Source organism: Temnothorax nylanderi, unplaced genomic scaffold (genome assembly GCF_030848795.1).
Source record: "Temnothorax nylanderi isolate EJ_2023f unplaced genomic scaffold, tnyl_v1.0 TNYL_tig0775_pilon, whole genome shotgun sequence".
NCBI lineage: Eukaryota > Metazoa > Arthropoda > Insecta > Hymenoptera > Formicidae > Temnothorax > Temnothorax nylanderi.
The window spans coordinates 27501-40168 of record NW_027249837.1 but is presented as its reverse complement, the minus strand read 5'-3'; the positions used below and the strand labels follow the sequence as shown (position 1 = coordinate 40168).

The 12668-nt window shown below is 53.2% G+C and overlaps 1 long non-coding RNA gene across 1 annotated transcript; it reads left to right on the top strand.

Annotated features, from left to right (window-relative positions):
• The first annotated feature begins 10 nt into the window (after positions 1-10).
• Positions 11-1955, top strand: LOC139785303 (uncharacterized). The gene is made up of 2 exons (XR_011721888.1): positions 11-98; positions 311-1955. It is a non-coding gene; the product is annotated as an uncharacterized lncRNA (long non-coding RNA).
• The last annotated feature ends 10713 nt before the right edge of the window (positions 1956-12668 follow it).

The following is a 12668-nucleotide window of genomic DNA, read 5'->3' as shown; positions in this document are numbered from 1 at the left end:
TATGGTGCATTATTGCAGATTTTTAGCTTAAAAGAGAAAATATTGACTAATATTGATGAGTTGGGTATAAATAAGCCACTTGATGAAATCGGTTTTAGGTAAGAAAAATATTTATTTTTACTCAAATTTACTCTTGTTACTTACTTTTGTGAACTTTTTACTAAAGATAAAGATATCTAGGTTCATGTCCATTAATTTTTTTATTTGATTGGAGGTTAAGATATTTAGTTTTTAAAAATTTTTACAATTTGAGTTAAGAAATTGAATTTTACTTGAGAAACTGAAGCATTGTTAAATTATTATTTTACAGATTTATGGAAGAATATCTTCATTGTAATAGACCTCTCGCTGAGGCTATTGACATTTTACAAGGTGAAAAAGTCGCTAGCTACGGATACCTGCTTCCCACACTCATATCCGTCAAGAATAAATTACTGGCTTGTCAAAAAATAAAGTTACAATTTTGTAAAAAGTTAGTGTCTGGATTATTGAAAAGTTTGCAGTTGCGCTTCAAGCCAATTTTTGATGTTGAAAATGAAGGACGGATTAGCGCTGTAGCTGCAGCTTCACATCCTAAATTTAAATTGAACTGGCTCAATTGTTTAAGTCGCTCAGCGCAAGCAAATGTTATGGTAGCAATAAAAGAAGGACTTACTTCTGCGTCGAGTAGAATTAAAGATAAGAAAAAAGATCATAGTGTAGCTGAGGATGATTTTTTTGACTTTACATGTGATTATGATACACCTGATGTAGTCGAAACTTTTGGGGCCTCTGATGTAGAAGCAATATTTCAGAAATTTAGTACTGAAAGTAGGAATGATCTCGAATTACTTAATTTATATCCTATTGTTAAAGAAGTTTTTCTCAAATTTAATACACCTTTACCATCATCTGCACCAGTAGAAAGACTTTTTAGTTACGCTACAATGTTTAATTTACCTAAATTTAATAAATTAACTGATGAAAATTTTGAATTAAGAGTAATTATGAAGTGTAATTCGAGTGTCGCTAAAAATAAAGTTTTATCTACTTAAAAGACACGTGATTCTCTTAAATAATTTGGACATACTTAAGGCTCCTGGGTACTCATCGCAGCCATGTTGGAATGTGAGAAAGAAGCAAGAAATGACACGTTGAAAATTCTTGCGTAGTATTTCCAAATAAAAAGATATTTGCTTAAAATAACACTACAGATCACTTCAGCACACTTCAAAAATACGCCAAGTTAAGTCTACCCCTTTCCCTTGACAGTTAATAAACAGCCGTAAAACGAATGTGATACGATGCAGGCTTGTGCGCAGGCACATGACTAGATTTCGTATTACATTTATTTTACGGCTGTTTATTAATTGTCAAGGGAAAGGGGTAGATTTAACTTCAACTCGGCGTATTTTCGAAGTGTACTGAAGTGATCTATAGTGTTATTTTAAGCAAATATCTTTTTATTTGCAAATACTACGCAAGAATTCTCAACGTGTCAATTCTCAACATTTCTCGCTTATTCTCCATTGGAGAAAGTTCTTATTTCTACCGCGACGGTACGTCGCCATCGTCAACGCGGAGTTCTCGGCTCAGGGACCAGGAGCCTTAAAGAGTATTATATAAATGAGATATGATAAATAATCTTGATTGAAAACTTCTTGGAGAATAAATACGCTGTATCTGCTGATACGTTTATACAATAGAGGAAAGTCCCCTATTATGAGATAGGATCCTAATATGAGATGGCGGAGTTTTTTCATGGTGCGATCAACAGATGGGGCCTATATAGGGCCTTTTAGCTTAACATATCTCATATTAGGATCCTGTCTCATAATAGGGGACTTTCCTCTATTAATATATAAGTAATAGTTAATAAATTATTCTTGTAAGTCAAATATGTACACATTTATTGCCGTGTTGACTGATTTAATGATAACTGTGTGATAATATAAATATAATTTTTTAATCATTGACTTCGCTTTATTTAATACCTACTTCTGAATATAAAATTGAAACTTCGAATACATTCATAAATTTACAAAAATTGTATGTTATATGCACATTCAAAGGGAAGGCAAATTTAAGAACAACAGCTTTATACTCATTAACCTTTAGAGGCCGGGAAAAGGACTTGAAGAGTTTTTGTTTTTTTTACTATTTTTCCCTTATTCAACACACAAATTTTGCCTGAAAACATCAAATAGCTTGTGTTTTTTGGGTGGTCGATATTTCGACCACCACCGGCCTCTAAAGGTTAATATAATCTAATAAATATCGACTAGGTTAATTAATAGATATATTTTCTCACAATTTTCACAATTATTTTCTTAGTTGTTCAAAGAATGTTGGCATTCTTAAAACAATTTTTCGCTTTATCATTAATGTGTAAAATAAGTGTAATCAAGAACTTTATGATGTTCTCTTCGTCTTGTCTAGTATCTCTGATTGTAATATTGTCAGTTACCTCATATGTTCATGCTTGTTTTTGTCAAAACAACTTGTTTCAGAGTCAAGGATAAAAAATTATTTTTATTTAATTGTTAATTTTCTGAAAAATTAGAAAATATTTTTATTTAATTATTAATTTTTTGAAAAATTAGAAATTATTTTTATTTAATTATTTATTTTTGAAAAATTAGTTTTAATTCTCGATTTATTATTAAATTTTCTAAGAATTAAAAAATAATGTTAAACATCAATAATTTTTGTAAAAATAATCTTTTTTTAAAATTAATTACAAATTGTTAGGTAAATAAAAATAAGTTGAAAAAAATTTTTATTTTTTTGGCAATTAATATTGTATTTTGGCTTATTAATGATTGCTTTGACATTAAAAAATAAATAATGAAAATTTTTTTTTTGCCGATCACTGCGCGCTACAATGCGTCGTCGCTTAATCATCGGCAAACGCGCGAAAATAAGTCCGAACCGATAGTAGAATTTCCGTCGAGCGACGAGGACGATAAAGTGCACAAAGTGCAGAAAAGTGCACAAAGTGCAATACGCGAAAATACGCGCAACGCGAAACGCGATACTAAGCCGAGTACAAAACACGTATCGGTCATCGAAAAACGACACGTCAACGCGGAGGGACAAGAATTTGCATCCGTGAAGATAGAAGACGTCTTTTAGTAATTCTATTCGTTGTTCCGGTCACACCCTTACGTCCGTCGGCAGGACACCACCGGCCCTAACCAGGAAAACGTCCTGGCAGCCCGGTGGGTCCTCCCCCCCTTGCAGATCGCCCGGCCCCGACCTCGGAAACGTCCGAGCGGCCCGGATGATCCGCCGTTCGTTTCCCTTAGGGGCCCCCACCCTGCCGGAGCACCGGCGTGCAATGGGTAGGAACTTCTCTCCCCGCACCTGAAAAGAAAGAACCCTTTTACTACCATCTCCCCCCCACGCGCAAGCCGATGCCGGACCGAGCCATTGCTCGCGCTCCGACATCCGCCGCACGCAGGAGGACAGGGCTCGAGAGGTCCCCCATCCCCGTGGTTTTTTATCGAGGTTTCCTTCCTCTAGGCCGATGGGGGGAGTACAAACTCCCCCCTAACGGTCACGGCCGACCGGGCGTTTGCACTCGGGGTCGCTTTCCCCTACCGGCTGTTGGAGTCTGGGTGGCCGAGGCCAACGTCAGACTCCTAAGCAGGGCAGCCGGACCCCCGGTTTTCTGTCAGGGTTTTCCTTCCCTTAGGTCGGTTAGGAGAGCCTAAGCTCATCCCACACGACCCCGACCGGCCGAGCGGTCATTTTATAGAGGCCGCTTACCTCGCGAGTCCTAAAAAGGACTCCCCGGCCCACGACAACTCGAAGAAATGCCGTGGGTTACGGTACTGATGTGCTTGGATACCCCGGGTTCGCAAAACCCGTATCCAATGGTTCCCATCGGGCCCCGGAGGGCCCGGAAGGACGCCATTGGACCCCTGGGGGGAATTGGACCCTTGGGGGGACCCGCGCCTTCCGGAAATGGAGCGCCGTTGCCGGGAAATAATCTCCCCAACACCTTCTCGAGGAGCCGAGGCTCCATCGACTCGGTGATGGGGGACAGCCATGGCTGAAGTCGGCCCATGACCAGCTTGTAAGGCCGGCCGAATGGGTCGCCATCCAGGCCGAGGAGCCACTCGTCCCATGCGCGCATTTTGGCCCTCTGCATACCCCTGCAGAAGGCCCAGCGCGCCTCCCGCGCCGATACGGCGGCCTTCTCCACCATTTCTGGCGTGCTCCCGTGACGCCGGCGGACTCGCGGGCGTGCTCCGTCTCTTGGCGCGGACGGAGATGCGACGCAACTCCGCGATCTCCCCGGACCACCAGTAGGCTGCACGCCTACCGGCACCTCCCCGGGCCCGGGGCATCCCGGCGTCGCACGCCTGCGCCATTGCCTCGCGTAACCAGGCCACCCTGCCCGCGACCTCCTGGCCACCCCAGAACTTTTCCGGGGGCCAGGTCGCGATCAGCAGGGCAGCCTTGAGGCGGTCCCCATCCAGCTGTCGGACAACCCACCTCGCCAGGCCATATGCCTTGCGAAGGCGGCGGGTGTCCGGCCCGGCTCCACATCGCGGGTGAGTGAGGGTCATCTTCATATAGAGGTGGTCCGACAGGGATTCCACCTCCTGGAGAACCTTCCACCCAGACAACCGGCGGGCGGCGAGGGGATTGGCCCAGGTGAGATCGACAATCGATTCACCCTGGGTCCTTACGCAGGTGCTGGCCCGACCAGAGTTAATCAACTCAAGGCCGAGTCCAGCGGCCCACGCCTCCACCTTGCCGCCTCGGGCATTCGCTCGCGGGGAACCCCACAACGCCGACTTGGCGTTGAACTCCCCCGCAATAATGAGCGGGCGCCCTCCGCACCGGTGCGCGCAGCCGGCCAGCCGGTCCAGTAGTGCACTGAACTCGGCCGATCGTTGGGCGAGAAGTATACGGAGATGACGTAAACATCCCCGTATCCCGCCGCAACGAAACCGTCGCCGCTCTCGAACAACGAGAGCGGCGGCGAGTGCTGCGCGCCACGCCAGAAAATGGCCGCCCTACCGGTCCGGTCCACCACCCAACTTGGGTGGTTCGCCGGAACACGGTAGGGCTCCGCCACCACGGCGAGCCCAGCACCACGCTCCGCCAGGACTTGCGTCAGCAGATCCTGGGCTAGGCGGGCGTGGTTCAGGTTAATTTGGGCAACCTTAGTCGCCGGCATTAACCTGTGAGCACCGGGTCCTCCGACCCCGTCACCTCGGGGCCGGTCCAGCCCTATTCCCCCCTTCTTCCGGCCAGAACGACCGATTCAACTCGGCCGGCTCGGTCAGATCGACCAACGCGATTGTCGTCGCGTCCGCGCCCACCGAGGGGAGAACCGCCGGCCGGTCAGAACTGGATCGGACGGTCTCCGCCTCCACCTCCATCTTCGTGTCCGCGGTTCCTCCCCCAGAGGAGGAGCCCGCCACCGACGCCGACACGTCCGCGCTAGTGGAGGGGACGACCGCCAGCCGGCCGGTCTGGAGATACGAGGAACCGAACCGGGCAGCCTCCACCTCCATTCTCGCAGCCCCTCCCCCAGAGGGGGAGCCAGCTGCGGGCGCCAGCGCGTCGACGCTCACCGCCGCTCGCGCACCAGGGCGCGCGGCGGGCGGGGCGGCCGACGCGCCCGTCGCCGGGGGCACCCCGCCTCTCCTCCTCTTATTTGCAGGGCGGCAGGCCTGCGACCCCGCCCTGTGCCTCGCCGGTGCACCCTCCCTAAAACAGAGAGGGCACCGGAGAGGCGCCGCACAATTCTGGGCCTTATGTCCGGGCTCTCCGCAGCGGTAGCATTGACCGGAACGGTCAATCTCACTGCGGCATTGGGCCCGGACATGGCCCCCCTCCAGGCACCTGAAGCACTGCAGGGGCCGCTGTTCCAAAAGATCGACCCCTGCCAGTGCCCAGCCCACCGTGAGCCCGCCCTCCGCTACGACCCTATTGGCCGCAGCAAGAGGGCAGCGAACCCACGCGGTCCCTGTCCCACTTGGGGCCCGTCTTATGGGCCCCACCTGTATCGAGCTGGCGGGGCACGCGCCCTTGTGCGCCAGCGCCTCTGCCAGCTCGGCCGTGGAGACAGAGTCGTCCAGGCCCTTGACGCGGATTTTTGCAGTCTTAACGGGCCTGGCGACTCTGACTCCCACCCTTCCAGCGACCGCCTCTGCCACGCGCTGGCAGAGTAGGTCCGCCTTGGGACCGCTGTCTGGTCCCGGGACCTCCAGGGTGAGGGCTCCGGTGATCGCGCGTTTCACCCGGAGCCCACTTATCCCTAGCTCTTGAAGGCCCTCCCCCGGATCTCCGCCATCACTTCACCATACTGCCCCTCGGGGCAGGTGATAGTGACGGCGGCCGACCTCGGGGGCTGCCGCCTCGTCTTCTTGGTTGGCGCAGTCTGACCTAAAGGTCTCGCCACGCCAGTCTTCCCGGTTCCTCTGGGGGGGAAGAAGGGGGCGGAAACGGGAGCCTCCCTCTTCTTCCTCTCCCGCCTCCCCACCACCTTCGCCCAAGTTCTCTCGGGCTCAGGCTGGGAAACTCGTCGGGGTACATCCGACGTACCGGCCCCCTCCTGCCGCGTCCCCGAGGCTTTAGCGGGGGCCCTCGGGGCGGTCTTGCCTTCCCCTCTGGCAGTCTGGGTGGTCGGGGCGGCGGGGACAGTCGCGAGCGCGGCTACCGCCCTCCCTTTCCCTTCCCTCCCCTTGCCGCCAGGTATAGCGGCAGGGGTCGGTTTTGCCGCCTGGCCCGAAGGCTTCGGCTTCACCACCGCTCCCCCGGTCGCCACCTGCTTCCCAGCAGGGCTTGCCACCACCCAGGGCAGGCTCGTTTCAAGCCTCGCCGCGAGGGTTTCAAACAGCCCATCAAAATGGGCTGTCATCCTGGCGGCGAGTCGCTCCTCCATCTGCGCCTCGGCAGACGGACCGGCCCAGACTGGCCCCTCCGCTATGCGGGCCGTCCCTCCGAGTCCGGGGGGAGTCGCGGGCGGGCTCGTCTGCATCTGCAGGCCCGTTTTAGACCCCGGACTTGGATTAGCCTGGCCGGGGCTCGGCGTTTTTACCCTCCTCCTTTTAAGAAGGCGCTTTCCCGAGCGAAACACCCCCGCCCCGGAGGCGGCCGTCAAATCGTCGTCCGAAGACGACTTAACGGCGACCACCTTCCGGGGGGGGGGCCTGGCTCCGCCTCACCTCCTCCAGCTGCCTCTTGAGGGAGATCTCCCCCCTCAGAGTCTCTAACTCAGCTTCTCTACCGTCCGGGGAGCTCTCCTGGGCCCGGTTCGCCAGTTCACACGCAGCCGCCTCGATGGTGGAGGCGGCTACGTTAAGGGCCTTCTTCACGGTCCCACTGAGGCCCGCGGCCGTCCCGTTGACCTTGTCTATGGTGCTCACAGATTCGAGCACCCTCAGAGCAAGGTCCAACGTGGGGACGCTCTTCACCTCCGCCCGGGCTTCATTGCGGAGCTTTTTCCAGTTCTTGGAGAGGACCGCCTCCACATTGGGGTCTGTCGACCTTTCCTCCAACCTACGCTCCTCCTCCTCACGGTACTGCTCATCCGAGAGCCCCGTGGACTCGTTCCCGGTTTCATATGCCGATACCGGCGCAGACACCACCGCCGGCATCGCCGGAAATGCCGTCGCCGCCGCCACCGAGACCTCCGCCTCTATCGAGGCTGCTGAGGTGGTCCTGGACAGGCCACCGGCCGGCGCCGATGCCACCGACGACATCGAGACCGCCGAGGCCGACCTGGCCAGTGCCTTCCGCTTATCCGATCCCGGCGTTCCAGGCGGCACCATCGGGGTCGCGAATGCCACGGAGGTGCTCCCCTTTCCGGAAGCTACCGCCATCGCCTTCTCCTTCGTCGAGCGAGGACCCGGCTTTCACCTCCGCCACACCTTGCCGATAGCGCTATCGCTCTCGACAGTGATGTTCTCCTTCACACTCGGGGTGGGAACCCCAGCGAGATTAGCAGAGAGGGGGAACTGGGGTTTTAGTTCGGGGTGGGTTTGAATCCCTCACCCATTGCACGCCGGTGCTTCGGCAGGGTGAGGGATTCGGCCGTAAGGCCAAGGGGTTCTGAGGGAGGGTTGTCCCCGTTCCCGAGGTGGGCAGGGATGCCGTCTCACCGAGGGAACGGGAAGATCTCTCCTTCGGGAGGGGAGATAACCCTCTTTCAGCCGGCCCAGTACGTGATGCTGGGCCGGATAAAGGAAAGGCCCACATCGGCGGCTTGCACACCAGGGTCGTAGACCCACGGTGCCGCCGGTGTGGAGGGTCATCCCGGGCCGCTCGAACGTATTTCGAGGTCGGGGCCGGGGCGACCTGGGTGGGAGACCCGTCGGGCCGCTCGAACTTATTTCGAGGTCGGGACCGGCGGGTCTGAGACCGGTCGGGCCGCTCGAACTTATTTCTGGGTCGGGGCCGGCGGCACGTACGCGGGGACTCCAGTGGTCGGCGATCGCACCCCTCCCGAACCCGGCCACTGGAGCGTAGAATCGTCGGTGCGGAGGTTACCTCGGCCGGCGACCCAACACGGTACGCTGGTTGCCACAGCGGGCAAGGCCTTGGAAAGGGTGCGACTTCCTTGGCCCCGGCGGTCCGTGGGGCCCCCCGCGTGGCTGCGCCCGCTGCGGTGCCCCGGGGGTCGGAGCCCGGGGACCCCTGATAGCCCGTGGGAGTTAGTGGCTTCGGCCCGCCCACGGGTGTGTAGGGGGCTGGAGTCCAGTGCCCCCGATGATAATTCCGGGGGCCCGTGACATAGTCACCTCCCCTGGGGGAACTTGAAGGTGCCGTTCGGCCGAGAATCTCCTGGTCGGACGGTGGGGGTATACCCTGGGTGACGGAGCCGCAGCGGGTCCGGGGATAGCTTTCACAATGACAGACATCTAAAAAACAAACCATAAAAATTATAGGACGAGCTCAGGGAGTAAGGAGGAGAAGGGTGGTGGTAGCTGCAGGACCACGAGGACCAGGGCCGCCAACACTTCCAGAACGAGGAGACAATTTCTCAAGGAAAGGGTAAAGGAGGGAGTGCGAGACAACAAGCGCAAGGATATGCGCAAACGCACTAAGAAGACCCGAAAATCGCAGGGCTTAAGGGGAAGGAACGGAGGGCTCACCACCTCGTCAGGATCAGACGCACGCTCGAGGTCCAAGATCAGGGACACAAAGCAAGATTCTCTCTCGGAAACTGATGCCCTTCCGCAGGAAGAATCCGAGACGGAAGATGAGGTGAAGTTCTTGGACGTGGAAGACGTGGAAGTCCAAGACAAAACCAAGTCTGCGCGACTCACCCAAGAGGAGATCGAGCAAGCCAGGAGGGTAATGGAGGAGGCAGGATCGACAGTGGTCCAGCTGGTAGGGGAGGACAACTGCCCCTCCATAGGCAACGTCAGGAAGAAGGGAGGACAGGGCCGTCCAGCCGAGACCGGAGATTATTACTTGAAACAACTCTAGAAAGGACAGGAGGAGCTAATTGCACGGGCTCAAGAGCTGAAAGTTCTGAGAGATGCGATAGTGCCCGCGAACCTTGAGACCGTGCTCTTCGCGGTCGCCGCGCCGTTTGACCAGCCGGTCCCCCCGAGTGGTGCTACGCCGTTTGTCGGGTCTTCAAGTCCGCCTCATACAGGCTAACCAGACGGTGACCCCGCCGGGAGAGCAGCCGGGGAGTTCGAGCGCGGTCACCGTGGCCCGGGAGGCGGCCCTCCCAGCACTACCACCGGTTCCGATAATCTCGGCACTTAATATGCCGATCCTGAATCCCACGCCACCGCCACTCATCGACGAGATAGCCGCTGTCGTGGGATACAACTTCCCGATAGGCCCGGAGGAGCAGTTCTCCGATGATTTTGAGAGCCCATCCGGGGAGAGTGGCGAGGACGACGAGACGTGGCAACCCCACGGCTAAGGCGGGGATCATATATAATTCCGAGGCAGCAAGGCGCGCGCCGCAAGCGTTATTTTGATTTTAGGTTTCCGTCTTCGGTCGGTTCCATTTTGTAGCGCCGAGTATGAATCAAATTTTCTTTTCTTTTCGGCTTCGCTGTCGGTTATATAGATATAAAGTCTAGTTAGAAATAAGACGTGCGCAAGGCCCCTATGGCCCGTTAGATAATAAGACTAGGTTATAAAGCGTGTTCGGCCGCGTGGCCAAAATTAGGTTAAGGTTGTGACCGAACAGTACACTAGAGATCATCAATCATACGCTTTTCCACGCAGTTGAGTTCAACTTTACGTTTAATTTTCACGGTCGCCACTCGATTTTAGTCTATACCAATCGAGAAAGATATGGATTTTGCCGATTCTGACCTTCTTTCGCCCCCGCTAATTCCCCTATGCTTCCTGTTGCCGGATCCTCCTCGCCGCCGGATCGTGGATCGCCGCTGGACCTTCGCTGGACCGCCTCTGGATCTCCCCGTAGCAATGTGAAAGTATGGATCGCCGATAGGTAAGTATTTTAGGAAACCGGTAAGCCGTTCAAGCGTTATCGGACTTAATTGTAGGAATAATCGTGACTTTATTTCAATGAAAGGTATTTATTTAATTCCCTTTACATTTCCGGTACAACGAGATTCCCCGGATTCGTTACAATTATTTGTTTCACGGCCACTATTCGTATGGTGGATACGCCTCGCGTCTTATAAGGATAATCACGCGTTGTTACAAACGTAGCTACGGACTCACGCGCCGTACGCGGGTATGTCCCCTGGTTCGGTTATGAGACTCTCGGCGTATGTCAGAAGGACCGTACGACCGCACTCGTCGAGATCTCCCAGCGGACTCGTCTATCCATCCGTCTCGCTGAGCCTCCCGGTCGCTCGGGCTGGCTCCCTACTCTTTGTTTGGCACGCCCCTTCACGCACCTGCCGCATGACATACCCATTGTCCGCTTGCTCGCTTTCTCTTGACGCTTCCGCGTTCCATTACAATTATTCGCACCTGTTCCCGAACAATACATTCCGCGGGAACATTTTTTTGGTGTTTTCGACTCTTGGAGCCGGCTACCATCACGTATATCCGCATTCTCGAGATAACCTATGTACGCCAGATGCTTCTTCGCAAATATTCCCACGGATTGTCGATTCGCTTCCGTACATGTGGTTTCGTTTCCTATATTTTCACCAATGTTTAGAATAATGACTTTTGTCAATTTAATGGAACTCCAGTTAAATGCCGGAAACGGAACGACATGCTCACATCTTTGGATTGCCTCGACCTTTCCGTTACGCGTTTTTCTATGACCTCGCTCGCACCGTGGGTCGATCGCGCTAGTTCATTCTCGGCCCATGGTTCGCGGTTCTCGCTATCCTATGGGTCGATTGCTCATCGGTCCACCGGTAATTCCTTCTGAGGCTCGCAACTTATATTCGGTGTTCGCAAAATCTCCCTATTCCTAATGGTTTCCGAGTTCGCGATCCACGCGCCTCGGTCTCCTTTTGGGCCACCCGGTAGGGGTTTTCGCCTCTACGTGACTCTGTCGCACTTATCCTTTCTCGCATATCTTGTCTCGTTCACGAATTCGCGATCCGCGCGCACCCCCGCGTATGTGTTCACCCGGTATACGCCTGCGGATGGACCGTGGTTGGCGTGTTTACGTATCGCGCGGCCAATCTAATCCCGTGCCGCCCGGTATATCTTATTCTGGGCCCTTTCTATGTGGCCGGTGCCTCAGTTCGCGCTTACCCCTCGTGGTTCGTTCTTTTCGTGATCCGCGCGCGTTATTCCCTTTCGAATCACCCAGTATATCCTTTCGCGCCGCGTCTTACCCCGTCGCTCTTGGGCCAGTCATGTATCCGCAGCGGTTCTCATTTTCGCGATCCGCGGTTCGCGATTTTGATACTGACGCGTTATGACGCGTTATTGTTCGCGTTTTTTTCTTATTTCCCGCCCTTTTACGATCTCGACGTTCTCTTATCATCGTTTTACTGTTTCGACGTCGGTCGGTTCGCCCAACTCGTTGACCGCCGTCATCTATTTTCGCGACCTTGTACGCCGTGCCTTAGCTTTCCCTCGTGCCTCAGCATGGCACGATCCTAATGCCCGTTTCATACCGCTTTCGGTACAAATTTTCCGTCCGTTCGTCTTTAAGGCGAATTTACAAGTACCATGATAGATTGTGCTATTAATCTAGATTCTTAGTCTGAATTTCGCTGACGAATAACCAAAAGGAAATTTTTTAACCAAACAAAAGACTTTTTTATCCTACCACGACTTATGTCGTTGAATTATAACCCCACATATGAATTATCAATTGGGCCATTTTACCCGACTGATTGATACCACGAAACCAAAAAAGAAAAGAAACAAGGGACTTAATTCATCGTCGAATTTTCGCAGGAACACAAAGTGGATTAGTACTCGCACGCACCTTATAATCTAACCACACTTATCATTAATGAACCTATTTCCCATCCGTAACTAAATATTTTTATTTACTACATTGTCTGACGCTCTCGTGGCGTCTTGTATTGCGGCATATATCATCCGCTGTTGGCGCAGGTCGATAGGCCCGGATTTGCCGGTCGTTACCTCCGGCAAGGCCTCGATTTGCCCCCTCTCCTTCTTCTGTCGAGGCGTGATGAGGGGTTTTGGCAGGATTCGGTCGCCCACGATCGTCGGTCCTTGCTTCCTCATCGCGGGTGTCTTCGGAGGCGCAGCCGTCGGCTGCAAAGGTATTGTTTTGACACACC